Source organism: Hyperolius riggenbachi, chromosome 2 (assembly GCF_040937935.1).
Source record: "Hyperolius riggenbachi isolate aHypRig1 chromosome 2, aHypRig1.pri, whole genome shotgun sequence".
Taxonomy (NCBI): domain Eukaryota; kingdom Metazoa; phylum Chordata; class Amphibia; order Anura; family Hyperoliidae; genus Hyperolius; species Hyperolius riggenbachi.
In genome coordinates this window covers 325671023-325690708 of record NC_090647.1, presented here as the reverse complement: position 1 = coordinate 325690708, position 19686 = coordinate 325671023, and the positions used below count along the sequence as shown (strand labels likewise).

General features: G+C 44.0%; 1 long non-coding RNA gene across 1 annotated transcript in view; it reads left to right on the top strand.

The window, feature by feature from the left end:
* Positions 1-12917, top strand: part of LOC137546610 (uncharacterized) — a 59788-nt gene extending 46871 nt beyond the window's left edge. Inside the window, exon 4 of the long non-coding RNA XR_011026301.1 lies at positions 12747-12917. This is a non-coding gene — a long non-coding RNA (uncharacterized lncRNA). The remainder of the gene's footprint in view (positions 1-12746) is intronic.
* Positions 12918-19686: the final 6769 nt, after the last annotated feature.

Sequence of the window (19686 nt, the reverse complement as noted above, 5' to 3'; positions counted from 1 at the left end):
AAGTATGCCATAACTCAGCGGATATCCGACATATCATATAAAACCCAACATTTTACATTCCGTCAGCATGCGCTGAACCAATCGATATCAAACTCGCTTGGAGTGCCACCTTCCCTGCCTATGTAATAGATATCTCAGGCTGTGAGATGACTAGGTGGTCGGTTAACGTCTCAGAAGGTGTGCTGTGCTAGTCGCATGGCGTACTGTGAGTTGTGGACCGCTGGGCCCAAACGGTTCCGCAATATCCATCGAATTATGGACTACTATGAAATGAGATATCAAAAGCTCATTAAGCCAGGGACATGTCTCTGGGTGTTCTCAGGACAGGCAGGAATGTCACCTAATGATTTTACGATGCGTTCCTGTATCCTGCTTCTTATCAGCAATTCCTTGTAGTAGATCTGTGAGCTATGTGAATGCTCTGGTTTCTTGGGTTTTATTGGGGATCGTCAGGAAGTGTAAATAAGCACTCACATCCCCCATTGCAGGGCTGGTGAGCTGGAAGAACACTCATTTTTCTAAAAGCAGGCTAAGGCATTTAAAGGGGTACTCCAGAACCGATTTTGTGCGCAATTACATGCGCTTGCCGCAATGGCGTTCGCGGAATCGTGACACAAGGGGAATAAAAGAATTTTCCAAAAAGACCATATATGCTTTAAGAAAATCGATTTCAAAAATGCAAAGAAAAAATGGTTTTTAAACTTGGAAAAATGACAGTTTTAAAACCATTTTTCTTTACATTTTCAAAACCGATTTTCTCAAAAACTACAATGTCTTTTTGACTTGTACTCAATTCTCCTTATCATATGTACCAATTTTGGTAGCAATAGCATGTACAGGGCCGGATTTAGGCCAAGGCCGCCTAGGCCATGGCCTAGGGCACCACAGGAGGTAGGGCACCAAAGCAGCAGGCTAAACTAGTGCAGCATTTGCAAGCTTGCAAATGCTGCAATGCAGGAAGATCAGGCTAGCGCCTGACCGCGGTACTCTGCCGCTAGCCGCCTGTGCAGCAGCCACCTTGCTTTCTGTGCACGTTTGCATTGTGGCCAGCGGCTATGGACTTGGGCAGCATTGGAGACCGAAATGAAGAGGAAGCTTCTGCACTGGAGACGAGCGGAGAAATGAGTGACACTGATGGCTGGTGCGGTGTGAAAGCGAGCTGGCTACCTATACTGAAAGGGGGAGGGGGGAGAAAGGATTAAGGGAGTCATCTGGCTACCTATACTAGAGGGAAAGGGGGGAGGGGTCATCTGGCTACCTATACTGAGGGGTCATCAGGCTACCTATACTGGAGGGAAGGGAAGAGGCCATCAGGCTACCTATACTAAGGGGGAGGGGTCATCTGTCTACCTATACTGGAGGGAAGGGGTCATATCACTACCTACACTGAAGGGGGGCGGCTGGTGAATGTGGCCATGGGCGGTAAAAAGTACAAATCCGGCCCTGAGCATGTATGGGGGCTTTGCTATTAACTGCCAAAGTCGGCACAAAATTTCGTGAAATTGCGCGAAAATTATGCAAAATTCTGAAATACTACTATTACATATCAAATCAATTACGATTTTCCCTGAAATTTCGCATTACGATTATGATGAGAAAATGTGAATTTCGATGCAAAATTTCGGCCCAACACTGCTGAAGAGGAAGAGCCAGGATTCAATTCCAGGTCTCCTGTGTCAGAGGCAGAGCCCTTATCCATCACACTTTCCTGCCACTGCAAAGATTTCCATTTTAGCACATATTAAATGCAGTGAAGAAAAACTAATGATGTGCAGTGACATTAAAGCAACATGTTAGCAGATGCCTTGGCTGCACCAGAAGAGCCCCGGTTATGACCTGCTCACATTGGGGCAGACTCATGAAACATATATAGAGTTAATGTGTACAGAGCGCACGTAAAGTTTGTGCAAAGAACATAATGAGCATTGTACAAATAGTGCAACTCACGATATGAACACAATGCACTAGATGCCTGCCTAATCCATGTTATGCACAATAGCATAGAGATGAGCGTAATGACTTAATTACGATTTGGCGAAATTTCGCGTAATTAGTGTTATTACGATTATGGCCGTAAGTACATAATCGTGATAAGGAAGGATTTCGCGTAATTCCGCGTAAGCGTAATTTTCGCGTAATTTTTGCATTACAGTGGGTATCGCGAAATTACGTTTGCCTTGCATGCAACCGTTTGTAAGCGTAGTTACATAACGTAATTTCGCGATAGTTCATATTACTGTAAGCGTTAATTTTCGCTTTGTTTTCGCGTTACGGTGGGTATCGCGAAATTACGTTTGCCTTGCATGCAAACGTTTGTAAGCGTAGTTTACACCCTTGAACTGCGCATGCTTAGTTTTTACATTATTTAACGCGAAAAAGCGTTTATATGCGAAAATTTGTTAGCGTTCATCTGACTACCGCTGATTCGCTTCTGATTGGCTAATGCGAACAAGTGATTTTTTATAGCTAACAAGTAATTACGAAATTCGCGAAATTACGAAGAAATGCGAAATTACGGGATGGTTTAACGCGAAATTACGTTATGGTTTAACGCAAAATTACGTTATGAACGAAACGCGAAATTACGCGTTGAAAATTACGCTTTCGGTATTTTTAATTACGATTTTAATGGCAATTACGCTACCATAATTTCGCATCGTAATAGCAAATTTCGCATGCGTAATTATAGTAACGCGAAATTTCAAAAATTTCGGCTCAACCCTATATACAAGAGACGCGCACATAAGAGACGCGCACATTGTTTCTATGACACAAGTTGTGCTAATTGTGCAATGCCTGTTTGGCAGTTTACGTCAGTGGTGGTAAACATAAGGTGCACCGTGTGCTCATGTAAATGTTACCAATGTTTTGTGAATCTGCCTCAATTCTCCCAATGTTCATGGGAGCAATGATGCTTACAGTATATGGCCCAAACACTGTGGGTCCAATCCAATTCACTTTTTTTTTCCAGTAGATCATTTTCCATCTTTTTTTTTCTGTTTAAAATAACTTTTGTGTACTGCAATTGAACAAGTAGCAAGAAATATGTGAAAAACTACTGTCAAAAATATTCTGAGTATTTTCTTGCTTGCTGGTGGCTTAAAAGGCATTTTATTTATAATGTGAAAATATCACTTAGGAGTAAAGACTTGGATCAGGTCCTGTGTCCTTTAAAGGAGTACTGTAAAGAGGAAAAAAAGAGTTGAACTTACCTGGGGCTTCCAACGGCCCCCCGCAGATGTCCTGTGCCCATGCCAGCAGTGTCAGCGGGAGCGAGGATGCGTGCGGCCAGGGCCGTGCAGGCACAGTGGCCTGCGACAATAAAGTCGCAAAACCCAGGAAGTGAGCCACGGCAGGGACCAGAGGATTGTTTTGTCCCGGCGCGGGCACAGGGCGTCTGCAGGGGGGCATTAGAAGCCCCAGGTAAGTTCAACTGTTCCCCCTGCACCCCCTCCCCCTTATAGTAATCCTTTAACTAACTGTGAATACTACAGACAAACAGATACCAAAACCAAGGTGGACGGACACAGCGGATCGTACATCAATCCTCCATGTCTTGGCACATATCAATATGTTCTACTATCTACAAATGCCTCACTCAAGGCAGCCACTAACATTCTCCTAGACCTGTAGCCAGCCAGTTACAGAACTTAGTTTTATTTGTGTATAAACTCATGATGAACTGATGTGAAAAAAATAAAATAAAAAACACCAGCTCAGGCCTCCAGAATCCAGATACTGGCCACTTCCTAAACCAACATTGTCCTAGCCAATACGGTGTATTTGTCCCTAGTGTCTAGACAGCAGAATGATGCAATCCAAGCAGCAGCTTATTAGTCTCATTTGACATACAGAAATATCTAATAAATCTATTAGATCTGTGTCTGGAGATAGGTTTTAAATGAGGTGTTTAAAGACAGGAGTAACTTTGATATACAGTATATAGTATCACTCACTGCACTGGCTACCAGTAAAATGGAGAATACTCTTCAAGATTGGACTGCTGACATTCAAATCGCTGCACAATTTGGGCCCTGGATACATGAAGGACTTGCTGAAGCTGCACCACACCTCTCACAACCTCAGATCAGCAAGTTCTATAAACTTGGTCACTCCCAGAGTGCACCTCAAAAAATCTGGAGACAGAGCATTCTTTCAAGCTGCCCCTACTCTTTGGAACTCCCTGCCACACCCAGTAAAGACAGCACCATCCCTGGAGCTATTCAAATCCAGACTGAAAAGCCACCTGTTTAGCCTGGCATTTCCAGATTTATAGAATTCTTCCTCTGTACCACGATTGACAATTTCACCAATCAACCAATTATTGGTGTGAGGCTCTGAGCCATGCTTATGCGCTTTGAGTCCGCTTTACAAATGTTAGTTGTTGTAGTATAGTTTGGTTGTCAGCTCTTAGCCTCCTCCACCCTGTAATGACCTCCATTACATGCTGGTAGCAGTGAATGTTGCTGTCAGGACTAGTGATGGTCCTATCCGCCCTTTGTAGTAAACAGTATTCATCCAACACCACACTTATTCATTAGGGATGATGGGAACCTGGGGGAACGTTCTCCCTCTAAAGGTAGCACAGAGCAGAAAAGGCATTCATATGGATACATACAATTATTATGCATATTACCCTTTATTGGATATTGTATCACTAATGACAGTTCAAATTGATCTATTTGAATTGTGTAATCTTTATTATTCCATCTTCTTTAACAAGAAACTTAGAACACTTGGGGGCAAAATATTTTGAAACAGTAAGTGGCAGTGCAACAAAGCTACGTAAGGTAAAACAAACGCAAACCAAAGTTTGGCACTTAATAATAATAATATTAATAATAATAATAATAATACAGCTTATACATACCTATACTTGGAATATGTCTGCTGAACAAGAACCAAGCATCCTGATGAGTGAAGTCAAGTAGGCATCAGAAGGTCTTGGTAATAACAAGGCTCATGGAAGTGATAGAATCCAAGTAGAACATCTGAAAAGCTTGCATGAGGATGCTGTCAGAGTGCTGTTGGCAATTTGCCATCAAACATGGAAAACACAAGTGTGGCCTCTGGACTGGAAAAGGTCAGTTCACATTCCAATCCCAAGAAAAGGTTCAGTGCCAAGGAGTCCTCACATTATTGGACAATTGCACTAATCTCACATTCTAGCAAGGTAATGCTCAAAATAAACAAGCCAGACTGCAGCAATATATGGAGCGAGAACTGCCAGATGTGCAAGCTGGTTTTAGAAGAGGGAGAGACATAAGGAACCATATTGCCAATGTCTACTTTTGCTTTATTGACTATTCAAAAGGTTTTGGCTGTGTTGATCAAGACAGACTGTGGCAGATTAATATGGAAATGGGTATACCATGCCATCTCATTTGCCTTTTGAGCAATCTATATGCAAACCAAGAAGCAACAATTAGAACTGAGTATGGAATAACAGACAGGGTCACAATTGGTAAAGAAGTGCGACAAGGCTGCATTTTGTCTCCTTGTTTATTTAATTTGTAATGCTGAAAGCTGGTTTGGATGAGTCACATGCTGGACACAAGAGAGTGTGGATGGAAAGCTATGGCAAGTTTGGACAAGATACTAAAGGGTACAGATGCCAATTTATTATATTATTATTATTATTATTATTAGAGTTGAGCCGAAATTTTCGTAATTTCGCATTACTATAATTACGCATGCGAAATTTGCGATTACGATGCGAAATTACGGTAGCGTAATTGCCATTAAAATCGTAATTGAAAAAAACGTAAGCGTAATTTTCAACGCGTAATTTTGCGTTTCGTTCATACCGTAATTTCGCATTAAACCATACCGTAATTTCGCATTAAACCATTACGCTCCCGTATAAAAAAGCCGCCGACTTTAAGGGTTAATAGCAAAGCCCCCTTAAATGCTAAGAGCCTCAAATTTGGAGAGTATATTAAGGAGATCAGAAGGAATAAGAGGAAAAAATTTTTTCAAAAAGACCTTATAGTTTTTCAGAAAATCGATGTTGAAGTTTCAAAGGAAAAATGTATACATTTAAAAACCCGCCGACTTTAACGGTTAATAGCAAAGCCAGCTTAAAGTTCAGGAACACCAAATTCCCAGGGTATATTAAGGGGATCAGTGGGAATAGGAGGAAAATTTTTTTTTCAAAAAGACCTTATAGTTTTTGAGAAAATCGATTTTTAAGTTTCAAGGGTGAAAATGTCTTTCAAATGCGGAAAATGTCAGGTTTTTTTGCACAGGTAACAATAGTGTATTATTTTCATAAATTCCCCCAAGTGGGAAGAGTTTTACTTACTTCGTTCTGAGTGTGGGAAATATAAAAAAAAAACAACGTGGGGTCCCCCCTCCCAGACCTGTTTAACCCCTTGTCCTCCATGCAGGCTGGGATAGCCAGAATGCGGAGCACCGGCCGCGTGGGGCTCCGCACCCTGACTATACCAGCCCGCATGGTCCATGGATTGGGGGGTCTCGGAAGGGGAGGGGCAGCCAAACTTTCCCCTCCCCCTCCGAGCCCTTGTCCAATCCAAGGACAAGGGGCTCTTCTCCACCTCCGATGGGCGGTGGAGGTGGAGGCCGCGATTTCCTGGGGGGGGGGGTTGTTCATGGTGGCATCTGGGAGTCCCCTTTAAAAAGGGGTCCCCCAGATGCCCACCCCCCCTCCCAGGAGAAATGAGTATAGAGGTACTTGTACCCCTTACCCATTTCCTTTAAGAGTTAAAAGTAAATAAACACACAAACACTTAGAAAAAGTATTTTAATTGAACAAAAAACATAACCACGAAAAAAGTCCTTTAATATTCTTAATTAACCATTAATACTTACCTGTCCCTTTAAATAAATGATCCCTCGCAATATCCTCGGAAATTGGCTAATCAGTTACAATGTAACAAAGTTATTACAATGTAACAACTTTGTTACATTGTAACTACGCCGCACCCGACGTCACTCGCCGCTCAGCCGCCGCATACACTTACGCGTCCGTGCAGGACGCTAAGTCCCCGCCGGCTCCCGCCGTCCACCCCGCCCACATCTGTCACCCACATGTGAGTGACATGTGGGTGACATGTGGGAGAGGCGGGGAGGGCAGCGGGAGCTGGCGGGACTTAGCGTCCTGCACGGAGTCCGGACCCGACAGAGCTCTGAGCTATATAGCTCAGAGCTCTCTAAGCATCTTTGTATTTGGGCTCCAAGGAGCCCCATTGGTCCTTAGCAGACCAATGGGGTTCCTTCAAATCAGAAGGAACCCCATTGGTCTGCTAAGGACCAATGGGGCTCCTTGGAGCCCAAATACAAAGATGCTTAGAGAGCTCTGAGCTATATAGCTCAGAGCTCTGTCGGTTCCGGACTACGTGCAGGACGCTAAGTCCCGCCAGCTCCCGCTGCCCTCCCCGCCTCTCCCACATGTCACCCACATGTCACTCACATGTGGGTGACAGATGATGGCGGGGTGGACGGCGGGAGCCGGCGGGGACTTAGCATCCTGCACGGACGCGTAAGTGTTTGCGGCGGCTGAGCGGCGAGTGACGTCGGGTGCGGCGTAGTTACAATGTAACAAAGTTGTTACATTGTAATAACTTTGTTACATTGTAACTGATTAGCCAATTTCCGAGGATATTGCGAGGGATTATTTATTTAAAGGGACAGGTAAGTATTAATGGTTAATTATGAATATTAAAGGACTTTTTTCGTGGTTATGTTTTTTGTTCAATTAAAATACTTTTTCTAAGTGTTTGTGTGTTTATTTACTTTTAACTCTTAAAGGAAATGGGTAAGGGGTACAAGTACCTCTATACTCATTTCTCCTGGGAGGGGGGGTGGGCATCTGGGGGACCCCTTTTTAAAGGGGACTCCCAGATGCCACCATGAACCCCCCCAGGAAATCGCGGCCTCCACCTCCACCGCCCATCGGAGGTGGAGAAGAGCCCCTTGTCCTTGGATTGGACAAGGGCTCGGAGGGGGAGGGGAAAGCTTGGCTGCCCCTCCCCTTCCGAGACCCCCCAATCCATGGACCATGCGGGCTGGTATAGTCAGGGTGCGGAGCCCAACGCTGCCGGTGCTCCGCATTCTGGCTATCCCAGCCTGCATGGGGGACAAGGGGTTAAAGAGGTCTGGGAGGGGGGACCCCACGTCTTTTTTTTTTTTATATTTCCCACACTCAGAACGAAGTAAGTAAATCTCTTCCCACTTGGGGGAATCTATGAAAATAATACACTATTGTTACCTGTGCAAAAAAAACTGACATTTTCCGCATTTGAAAGACATTTTCCCCCTTGAAACTTAAAAATCGATTTTCTCAAAAACTATAAGGTCTTTTTGAAAAAAAAAAATTCCTCTTATTCCCACTGATCCCCTTAATATACCCTGGGAATTTGGTGTTCCTAAACTTTAAGCAGGCTTTGCTATTAACCGTTAAAGTCGGCGGGTTTTTAAATGTATACATTTTTCCTTTGAAACTTTAACATCGATTTTCTGAAAAACTATAAGGTCTTTTTGAAAAAAAAATTTTTCCTCTTATTCCTTCTGATCTTCTTAATATACTCTCCAAATTTGAGGCTCTTAGCATTTAAGGGGGCTTTGCTATTAACCCTTAAAGTCGGCAGCTATCTAACATTGATCCATGCGTCAACTTTTCCGCTTGGGAGCATGGCCATACGCATTAATTTCGTAATACCCACTGTAATGCGACAATTACGCGAAAATTACGCTTACGCGAAATTTCGTGAAATCCTTCTTCATTACGATTATGTACTTACGGCCATAATCGTAATTACGCGAAATTTCGCGAAATCGTAATTACGTCATTACGCTCATCTCTAATTATTATTTAGTATTTATATAGCGCCGACATATTACGCAGCGCTGTACAGTGTATATATATATATATCTTGTCACTAACTGTCCCTCAAAGGAGCTCACAATCTAATCCCTACTATTGCCATATGTCTATATTATGTAGTGTAAGTACTATAGTCTAGGGCCAATTTTAGTGGGAGCCAATTAACTTATCTGTATGTTTTTGGAATGTGGGAGGAAACCGGAGCGCCCGGAGGAAACCCACACAGTCACGGAGAGAACATACAAACTCTTTGCAGATAGTGCCCTGGCAGAGATTCGAACCAGGGACCCAGCGCTGCAAGGCGAGAGAGCTAACCACTACGCCACCATGCTGCCACAATTTACGAACAAATATCAGGATAGTTAGAGCCATGGTCTTTCCAGTAGTAACAAATGGCTTTGAAAGCTGGACTATAAATAAGGTAATGCATAGAAAAAATGATGCTTTTGAACTGTGGGTGTGGAGAAAGCTACTGAGAGTTCCCTGGACTGCTAGAAGATCTAACCATTCAATACTTAAAGAAATAAGGCCAGAGTGTTCACTAGAAGGGCTGCGACTGCTATAAAAACTTAAAGAGAACCAGAGATGAAACACCCTCATGTATTTTACCATATATATCAATGGGAACATGACAGGAAACACCTACCCTGCTCTCTGTTTCATCCTTCTCTGCTAAATCTGCCTGTTATCAGTTCTGATAAGAATACCCAACTGAGCATTCAGACTAGCTTTCACCGGAATGATTATAGCTGAGTCAGTCTTCCGTAATGTCTTTTCAAGCCCAAGCCTGCCCCCTTGTGGCTCTGCTTTGCTGCTTCGAGGATAAATAGCAGCAAAGCACAAGGGGGCAGACTTGGGCTTGAAAAGACATCACGGAAGACTGACTCAGCTATAATCATTCCGGGAAAAGCTAGACTGAATGCTCAGTCGGGGATTCTTATCAGGGCTGATAACAGGCAGATTTAGCAGAGCAGAATGAAACAGAGAGCAGGGTAGGTGTTTACGGTCATGTTCCCATTGATATACAGTGGTGTGAAAAACTATTTGCCCCCTTCCTGATTTCTTATTCTTTTGCATGTTTGTCACACTTAAATGTTTCTGCTCATCAAAAACCGTTAACTATTAGTCAAAGATAACATAATTGAACACAAAATGCAGTTTTAAATGATGGTTTTTATTATTTAGTGAGGAAAATAACTCAAAACCTACATGGCCCTGTGTGAAAAAGTGATTGCCCCCCTTGTTAAAAAATAACTTAACTGTGGTTTATCACACCTGAGTTCAATTTCTGTAGTCACCCCCAGGCCTGATTACTGCCACACCTGTTTCAATCAAGAAATCACTTAAATAGGAGATATCTGACACAGAGAAGTAGACCAAAAGCACCTCAAAAGCAAGACATCATGCCAAGATCCAAAGAAATTCAGGAACAAATGAGAACAAAAGTACTGTAATTGAGATCTATCAGTCTGGTAAAGGTTATAAAGCCATTTCTAAAGCTTTGGGACTCCAGCGAACCACAGTGAGAGCCATTATCCACAAATGGCAAACACATGGAACAGTGAAGAGCCTTCCCAGGAGTGGCCAGCCGACCAAAATTACCCCAAGAGCGCAGAGAAAATTAATCCGAGAGGCCGCAAAAGACCCCAGGACAACATCTAAAGAGCTGCAGGCCTCACTTGCCTTAATTAAGGTCAGTGTTCACGACTCCACCATAAGAAAGAGACTGGGCAAAAACGGCCTGCATGGCAGATATCCAAGGCGCAAACCACTTTTAAGCAAAAAGAACATTAAGACTCGTCTCAATTTTGCTAAAAAACATCTCAATGATTGCCAAGACTTTTTGGAAAATACCTTGTGGACCGACGAGACAAAAGTTGAACTTTTTGGAAGGTGCGTGTCCCATTACATCTGGCGTAAAAGTAACACAGCATTTCAGCAAAAGAACATCATACCAACAGTAAAATATGGTGGTGGTAGTGTGATGGTCTGGGGTTGTTTTGCTGCTTCAGGACCTGGAAGGCTTGCTGTGATAGATGGAACCATGAATTCTACTGTCTACCAAAAAATCCTGAAGGAGAATGTCCAGCCATCTGTTCGTCAACTCAAGCTGAAGCGATCTTGGGTGCTGCAGCAGGACAATGACCCAAAACACACCAGCAAATCCACCTCTGAATGGCTGAAGAAAAACAAAATGAAGACTTTGGAGTGGCCTAGTCAAAGTCCTGACCTGAATCCTATTGAGATGTTGTGGCATGACCTTAAAAAGGCGGTTCATGCTAGAAAACCCTCAAATAAAGCTGAATTACAACAATTCTGCAAAGATGAGTGGGCCAAAATTCCTCCAGAGCGCTGTAGAAGACTCGTTGCAAGTTATCGCAAACGCTTGATTGCAGTTATTGCTGCTAAGGGTGGCCCAACCAGTTATTAGGTTCAGGGGGCAATTTCTTTTTCACACAGGGCCATGTAGGTTTTGAGTTTTTTTTCTCACTAAATAATAAAAACCATCATTTAAAACTGCATTTTGTGTTCAATTATGTTATCTTTGACTAATAGTTAAAGTTTTTTGATGAGCAGAAACATTTAAGTGTGACAAACATGCAAAAGAATAAGAAATCAGGAAGGGGGCAAATAGTTTTTCACACCACTGTATATGGTAAAATACATGAGGGTGCTTCGTCTCTGGTTCTCTTTAAATACTTTGGTCACATAACAAGAAGACCAGATTCTTTGGAGAAATCCTTGATGCTTGGAAAAATCCAGGTAAAAAAGAAGAAGAGGATGACAGAGGCCAAGGTGTTTAGACAGCATATGTGAGCATATGCTGGGCAGCATATGTGGGGCAGCACGGTGTCATAGTGGTTAGCGGCGCTCTCGCCTTGCAGCGCTGGGTCCCCTGTTTGAATCCATCAGGTCAACATCTGCAAGGAGTTTGTATGTTCTCCCTATGTCTGCTTGGGTGTCCTCCTGGCACTCCGGTTTCCTCCCACATCCCAAAAACATACAGATAAGTTAATTGGCTGCCCATAAATTGGCCCTAGACTATGATACATGCACTACCTGATACATACATAGACATATGACTATGGTAGGATTACATTGTGAGCCCCTCTGAGAGACAGTTAGTAACAAGACAATATACTCTGTACAGCACTGCGTAATATGTCAGCTCTATATATATATAAATAAATAATAAATAAATAACATGAACATGCCTATGCTACAGATGAAAGATGCAGTGATTGACAGAGACATCTAGTGTGCAGAAGTATATATGGTTGGAGTCAAACGGATGAGAGAGGAATAATACAGCAGATTTTGAACATAGAAAGAAATCATCTGACTGCCAGCGTGGCATTATCAGAGCTGAGGTTTTTTCTCTTCCTTCGATTTAGCAGAACAAGACCCCCGCTCCACCAACACCCCCCCCCCCCCCCCCACCTTTCCCCCCAGAAAAGAAAACTGAAACAGGGCGGAATTGTTACATTATTTATTTACAGTGAAAGTTGACATTCTGCTTTTACAGGAACACTGAACTGCAGTCCAATAATTCCAAATCCTGTTAAAACAGCTGGATCTGAGGCCCCTCCATACAGGGAAGGAGAAGTGATTGCCAAAACCCTGAGATTTCTGTGTTCTTTAAAGCCCACAGAGCTTAAGTCTTTTTTTTCCCTTGCTGAATATAGGCTAGGGAGCGCACAGTGAGTTAAATTCCGCTGCCGCATGAATTCATTACCTAGACCAGACCGACTTTTTTTTTCCCTGTCTTGGGACTCAGATCCATTATTTGCAACAGGCAATTTAAAATGTACAGTATGTTGGTGGAACGGGTCCAGGAGAGTATGATTTGGATGAATTTGTGTTATTACAAATTTTAACTTGTGTGACTTTATCCTAACAGATTGCTGGACTTCCATGCAAAAAGTCTCCCCAGGAGTAAGTCAGGATACATTGCAAACTGGTTGCTCGGCAACTGAATATGGTGCTGTTAGTTAACTCTTTCCAACCTGCTGCTGGAGATTCTTAGAGAATGAAAATGCTCCAAATATCCTTCTAAGGATACAGATTACTATGTTAGCTGGTAACTGACACATTAAAAAGATAAATCAATAAATAAACTTTAATATTACACCAAAGTTAGTTATTTTGTCTAAAATGTGTATGCATGCTCTTTATTTTATGAAGATACTCTTCTTTTGGTGTATCAAAAATAATAATTATTATTACTTCTAAATCAAAAATCTCAGTATTGTCTTTATCTAATGAAAAGGTGTGAAAATGTCACCTAGGAGAAAACTTATGAGAAAAAGTGAATTTAATAAAGCCATTTTGTCTTCCCTGGGACACCAAACAGAAAAGTCATTATTATTATTATTATTATTATTATTAATTAGATTTATATAGCGCCAACATATTATGCAGGGCTGGACAATAAATAAGGTTACAGACAATGATAATAGGGGTGACAGACCACACAATACAGGTAATAAACAGTAAGACACATAATGCCAGATCATACACTGGAGTAGTAGTCAGTCCAAGTAATTCAAATTCATGTTATTCTTTGAGCAGGATGCATGATCAGGTAGGGTTCCTAAGGAGGAAGGCATAGCCGGCCTTTGACCTGAGCGACTGGAGCGGTCGCTCAGGGCGCCGGCTTCCAAGGGGGCGCCTATAGCTGGTTGCCTATACTGAGGGCACCTACACCTGATTTCCTATACTGGGGCACCTATAGCTGGCTACCTTTACTGAGGGCACCTACACCTGGCTACTTATACTGGAGGCACCTACACCTGGCTACCTATACTGGAGGCACCTACACCTGGCTACCTATGGGGGCGCTATGGAGACCTTCAACTGATTCACCTACACATGAGGTCCTATACTGGGGGCACCTATACCTGGCTACCTACCTATACTGAGTCTGAGGGCATTTTTTTTTTTGGGGGGGGGCGCACTGCAGCTAGAATGCGTGGTGCAAATTGTCGGTGCTGTGCTATCATTCTAAATGGGGGGGGGGGGGGCGACTAACTGTCCTACTGGTTGTTTTTATTAATCTTTCTGAAAGGTTCTAGTCTTTATTTTTAAGTGTATTCAGGATAACTCTTTCCATTCATTCGTGGTTATTAATAGTATTTTTCTGTTAGACATATGTGATGTGTCATGAAGATCTGAGCATTTGGCGTGATGTGTCACAACGTCAAGAAGGTTGGGAACCACTGTCCTAGGAGATATCTCAGGAGAAAAAGTTAATTGCATATGGGCCTGTGTGTGTGTGCGTGCACGCGGGAAGAGGATGAAGGGGGGGGGCACAAAAATCAGATTTCGCTCAGGGCGCTGTGAAACCTAAGGCCGGCCCTGGAGGAGGGGCCCTGGAAAAGGCTGGATACTGTACAGATTAAGGGCACAACATAGGCAACAAGCAGGGCCGGTCTGCCCATGAGGCGTGGTGAAACAAATGCCTCAGGCGGCACTTCTGGGGGGCGGCACCCGCCCGTCCGTGGGTGTGGGGGGCCGCCTGAGCTGGAGGGGGTAACGGGCAGGAAGGCAGGAAGGGGGTATTGGGCAGAGTGGCAGGGAGGGGGGTTGGAGGGGATACCGGCATCACCATGCGCATGGTCTTTGGATCGCTCAAACGTCTGTAAGGAGTGAGCGGCACTGCATGACACGCTGAGGGGACTTCTCCACGGGTGAGACCCATCCATACTCATATCATATTATATCATATTATGCCTAATGGAATCATGTGACAAGATATCCGGAAGCCGTTGGCTGTTTTCACTGGAACTTGTAACCTGTATATGGACAATCCTATCCTTAGACAAAGGGAGGAAGAGGGGGGCCCCCGAAGACAATCTTTGAGATATGATGGCAGAATGAAAGGTGTATGTATGCGCGGGCGACTGTGTTGGTGTGTATAGTCTTATAGGCCTAGGCCAATGATTAACATGCTGATTTAGTTGCGGGCACTGCATCACTCATGCATAACCTTTGCTCCGCATGATCCTTTGGTTTTAAATTTAAATTTGGGGAGTGATTATTACTTAATTATGGGCTACATCTAGGGGATTGTGCTTTGTATAAAATATTTTGCAATAAATCTTTTTGTATATTGGTATAATTATGGTGGCCTGAGGACCTTTTCTTTTTGCTCTAATTAATTTGATTTCAGTAATCAGGTGGGCCCCACCCTATATTGTTCAGGGATATTAACCAATTTATGAAGCACCATTGCTTTCTCATTTATTATTGTTCTCAATACCCCCTTCCTGCCCGCTACCCCCTCCAGCTTGGCGGCCCCCCACCCACGGCTTGGGGGGGCGGTGATTTCCCCAAAGTTTGCCTCAGGCGGCAAAAAGTCCTAGGGCCGGCCCTGGCAACAAGGGTTCAAACCTTGGCTCTTCCAATTCAGTAAGCCAGCGTATTCATTAAAGAGGTCTTAGGCAAGACTCTCTAAACACACTTGATAACATAATGACCACCTCAGCCGATAATCAGGCCCCTGACCACCAACCCACAAGCGATCAGCCTGGCGGTTCAACTCACACCCAGCAACGGCCAATCCCATTGTGCACTCCACTCCCTTGCCTGCTGTGTGATGTCACACTTCGTCGTCCCCCCACCCCCTTTGTAGCAACAGAGCACATTGTCAGCTACACAGCTGACTTTCGTCTTTTAGCCCAGCACAGCAATGTCACCCAAGGGGATCGCGTCCTGAGCCTCTACGGGTGACATCCATCAAGGGGTATATGCACCTTTACATTGCATCATGGCCTATTGAGCATGCCCTTAGTGGCTGCAGCTCTCAAGTGCTTTGAGTCCAGCAGGAGAAGAGCGCTCTGCAAATGTTGGTATTATTATTTAAAGGGAAGGGGTGATGACAAGATAGGAGGGGTGCTGCATCTACAGTTTCTCAGCAGAGTAAGGACCTGTACACACTGCTGCACTTGCGCTGCGTTTTTAAAATCGCATGCGATTTTTAAATCGCAAAGTCTTCATGAAAATAGAAAAATTGCGTCAGTATGTACAGGTCTTCGCGATTTTCATGATTTTTCATAAGACCTTGCGATTAAAAAATGCATGCGATTTTAAAAGCGCAGCGCAAATGCAGCAGTGTGTACAGGCCCTTAGGGCATCGACGTGGGGGAGGGGGGGTATACTTGAATTCTTGAAGAGGTGAGTTTTGAGGGCTTTTTTGAAGGTACAGTCCTTCCATACTGCACATTGCCTGAGTTACAAGCAAGCAAGATTTTAACTCCATAGCAATTTCAAAGAATTATATTTGGCTACAAAATGAATGGACAAATTATTTTAATAAAATTAAGTTACGCAAGGTCTTTTACAGCAATAATGGTTATTTGTGTTAACAGAATTGTAGTTTCCTTTTAAACAGATCCAGTTTGTTGCTCAGTATTATTAGGCATGTCGTGACACAAATGTGTTATTTTAGAATTAGTTCATATTGTCAGTCTCAATTGTTCATGGATTGTTGTAGTCAGCTTCCTCACCGCTGGCCTTTGTTGCTATTCCTGTAATCACCTTATGGCCTTCCACAATCGATAACTGTACACGACATTGAGATGCAGACAGTCATGGGACAACTGCAGCAGCCTACAATCTTTAGAAATAAAAATGTAAGGCAAGAAGTAGGTTTGCACAATGAATCATGGTATCCCTCTGACACTGCATCACCTGCTGCACTAACATATAGAGGCTTACAGCACAGCCATACTCCTAGACCAGGTAATAATCAAGGTTTTCTTGTTGGTGTCGTCCCATCTAAGCCCTTCACCTACATCTTTTCTAAAAGTCTACCAGTCCAGTATAACCCCACTTCCAAATCACTGTAATTTACTCAGGACAACGTCTTTGATTGGTTGCTACACTCCTTATGCTGTATATTGACAGCCACACAGTCCTTTTAAATGACTTTAACATCACCATTAAAACTAACAACCTGGCTAAACTTCCCTCACTCGTCTCTTCATTTGGTCTATCTCAGCACAGCGGCCCTCAGCTGGGACTCTTAGTAACAATAACACACTTGATATGGTGTTTACTCACCTCTGCTCCCAAACTGACCTTCTCTAATCCTGTTTTCCCACTTACCACAACAATCTGAAATTCATCCTCCCTTTCATCCCTTCCTGCTTGCCTTCCAGTACTGACTGATTCCCAAACACACATGCACACTCTAGACCTGCAATCACTCTGAGGGTGTCTACAATAGAGGTGTAGCGAACGGTATACCTAGCTTTGTGTTGAGTGAACCCACCTCACTGCATCTAAGTACCTTTACTGTTCAGTGAACCCAGCTCACTGCATCCTACTACCTGTTGTGTTGAGTGAACCCACCTCACTGCATCTAAGTACCTGTTGTGTTGAGTGAACCCAGCTCACTGCATCCTACTACCTGTTGTGTTGAGTGAACCCAGCTCACTGCATCCTACTACCTGTTGTGTTGAGTGAACCCACCTCACTGCATCCTAGTACCTTTACTGTTCAGTGAACCCAGCTCACTGCATCCTACTACCTGTTGTGTTGAGTGAACCCACCTCACTGCATCCTAGTACCTTTACTGTTCAGTGAACCCAGCTCACTGCATCCTACTACCTGTTGTGTTGAGTGAACCCACCTCACTGCATCCTAGTACCTTTACTGTTCAGTGAACCCAGCTCACTGCATCCTACTACCTGTTGTGTTGAGTGAACCCACCTCACTGCATCCTAGTACCTTTACTGTTCAGTGAACCCAGCTCACTGCATCCTACTACCTGTTGTGTTGAGTGAACCCACCTCACTGCATCCTAGTACCTTTACTGTTCAGTGAACCCAGCTCACTGCATCCTACTACCTGTTGTGTTGAGTGAACCCACCTCACTGCATCCTACTACCTGTTGTGTTGAGTGAACCCAGCTCACTGCATCCTACTACCTGTTGTGTTGAGTGAACCCACCTCACTGCATCCTACTACCTGTTGTGTTGAGTGAACCCAGCTCACTGCATCCTAGTACCTTTACTGTTCAGTGAACCCAGCTCACTGCATCCTACTACCTGTTGTGTTGAGTGAACCCACCTCACTGCATCCTAGTACCTTTACTGTTCAGTGAACCCAGCTCACTGCATCCTACTACCTGTTGTGTTGAGTGAACCCACCTCACTGCATCCTAGTACCTTTACTGTTCAGTGAACCCAGCTCACTGCATCCTACTACCTGTTGTGTTGAGTGAACCCACCTCACTGCAATCTAGTACCTTTACTGTTCAGTGAACCCAGCTCACTGCATCCTACTACCTGTTGTGTTGAGTGAACCCACCTCACTGCATCCTAGTACCTTTACTGTTCAGTGAACCCAGCTCACTGCATCCTACTACCTGTTGTGTTGAGTGAACCCACCTCACTGCATCCTAGTACCTTTACTGTTCAGTGAACCCAGCTCACTGCATCCTACTACCTGTTGTGTTGAGTGAACCCACCTCACTGCAATCTAGTACCTTTACTGTTCAGTGAACCCAGCTCACTGCATCCTACTACCTGTTGTGTTGAGTGAACCCACCTCACTGCATCCTAGTACCTTTACTGTTCAGTGAACCCAGCTCACTGCATCCTACTACCTGTTGTGTTGAGTGAACCCACCTCACTGCATCCTAGTACCTTTACTGTTCAGTGAACCCAGCTCACTGCATCCTACTACCTGTTGTGTTGAGTGAACCCACCTCACTGCATCCTAGTACCTTTACTGTTCAGTGAACCCAGCTCACTGCATCCTACTACCTGTTGTGTTGAGTGAACCCACCTCACTGCATCCTAGTACCTTTACTGTTCAGTGAACCCAGCTCACTGCATCCTACTACCTGTTGTGTTGAGTGAACCCACCTCACTGCATCCTAGTACCTTTACTGTTCAGTGAACCCAGCTCACTGCATCCTACTACCTGTTGTGTTGAGTGAACCCACCTCACTGCATCCTAGTACCTTTACTGTTCAGTGAACCCAGCTCACTGCATCCTACTACCTGTTGTGTTGAGTGAACCCACCTCACTGCATCCTAGTACCTTTACTGTTCAGTGAACCCAGCTCACTGCATCCTACTACCTGTTGTGTTGAGTGAACCCACCTCACTGCATCCTAGTACCTTTACTGTTCAGTGAACCCAGCTCACTGCATCCTACTACCTGTTGTGTTGAGTGAACCCACCTCACTGCATCCTACTACCTGTTGTGTTAAGTGAACCCAGCTCGCTGCATCCTACTACCTGTTGTGTTGAGTGAACCCACCTCACTGCATCCAAGTACCTTTACTGTTCAGTGAACCCAGCTCACTGCATCCTACTACCTGTTGTGTTGAGTGAACCCACCTCACTGCATCCTAGTACCTTTACTGTTCAGTGAACCCAGCTCACTGCATCCTACTACCTGTTGTGTTGAGTGAACCCACCTCACTGCATCCTAGTACCTTTACTGTTCAGTGAACCCAGCTCACTGCATCCTACTACCTGTTGTGTTGAGTGAACCCACCTCACTGCATCCTACTACCTGTTGTGTTGAGTGAACCCAGCTCACTGCATCCTAGTACCTTTACTGTTCAGTGAACCCAGCTCACTGCATCCTACTACCTGTTGTGTTGAGTGAACCCACCTCACTGCATCCTAGTACCTTTACTGTTCAGTGAACCCAGCTCACTGCATCCTACTACCAGTTGTGTTGAGTGAACCCACCTCACTGCATCCTAGTACCTTTACTGTTCAGTGAACCCAGCTCACTGCATCCTACTACCTGTTGTGTTGAGTGAACCCACCTCACTGCATCCTAGTACCTTTACTGTTCAGTGAACCCAGCTCACT